Raw genomic sequence first — 1,146 nt, 5'->3', positions numbered from 1 at the left:
AGTCTTGGCCTGCTGAGAAGTGGCGGATAAATCCCCTGGGAATCAGTGAACCAGTTCTCCAGGAGCAGTGAATTGGCCTGCTGGGTAGAAGCAAATTGACCCTCTGGGAAGCTGGGTATCTGCCCACTGGGAAGCAGCAAATCAGCCTTCTGAAAAGCAGGGAATCAACCCACCAGGAAGCCTCCAATCAGCCAGCCAGGAAGCACACATCATCGAGCAGGGGGAGGCAGGATAGGGGGTGAGAAAACATGTCTCGCTGGTTACTGGGTGCTCTGTGTCCTGCTGGGAGTTTTGTGAATCCACTTTCCCGTACTCCCTGTCCACCAATCTTTGACAGAAGTCCAAGATGGTGGATCCATGCTGTATTAACTGATAGGGGACTTCTGCTCTTAACTCTCCTCACTCTCTGTTTCTTATTCCATTAGGTGCTTGGTTGAGTCCTTTATCTCTTCATTTGATGCTTAGGGTTCCAGGATTGATCTTTGTCTCTATTTGACTTACTTTTTCGGGTCTTTGCTGTGGAGCGGTGGTGTGGGGTTTCTGTCTATAGTGCCATGTTGGCTCTATGTCCAAAAAATAGATATTTTACATGTCAATATAGAGAATAAAACAAGCGTTATTATTTTAACATTCTTTATTTTATAATGTGAGGGCTATATTCTTTGTGGTTATTTGATGGCCATCCAGGAAACCTCAGTGATAGTTTAGATGTAAAAGAAATCTACCATTCTTGACAGAGAAAAGTTGTTATTACATTAAGATATGAAACTGTCTAAAGAGAAGAAAATATTTAATATAATCACAATAGCAAGTAACAGTGACAAACTAGGTGAAAAGATTTTAAAAGACCACAGTAACAACTGATTTTATTAAAGTGATTTAAATCATTTTAAAGGCACAAAATATAAAGAACCATCATTTTAAAACTCTAGATGTTAGCTAGAGCAATAAGGCAAGAAAAAGAAATAAAAGGCATCCAAATTGGTAATGAAGAAGTTAAACTGTCCCTGTTTGCAGATGATATGATACTATACACAGAAAACCCTAAAGACTCCACGAGAAATCTACTGGAACTAATAGAAAGATTCAGCAGAATAGCAGGATACAAGATAAACATTCGAAAATCAGTTGGATTCCTATACACCA

The sequence above is a fragment of the Trichechus manatus genome, unplaced genomic scaffold, assembly GCF_000243295.1.
Source record: "Trichechus manatus latirostris isolate Lorelei unplaced genomic scaffold, TriManLat1.0 scaffold00180, whole genome shotgun sequence".
Classification (NCBI taxonomy): Eukaryota; Metazoa; Chordata; class Mammalia; order Sirenia; family Trichechidae; genus Trichechus; species Trichechus manatus.
The sequence above is the reverse complement of the archived record's forward strand: the minus strand, read 5'-3'. Positions refer to the sequence as shown.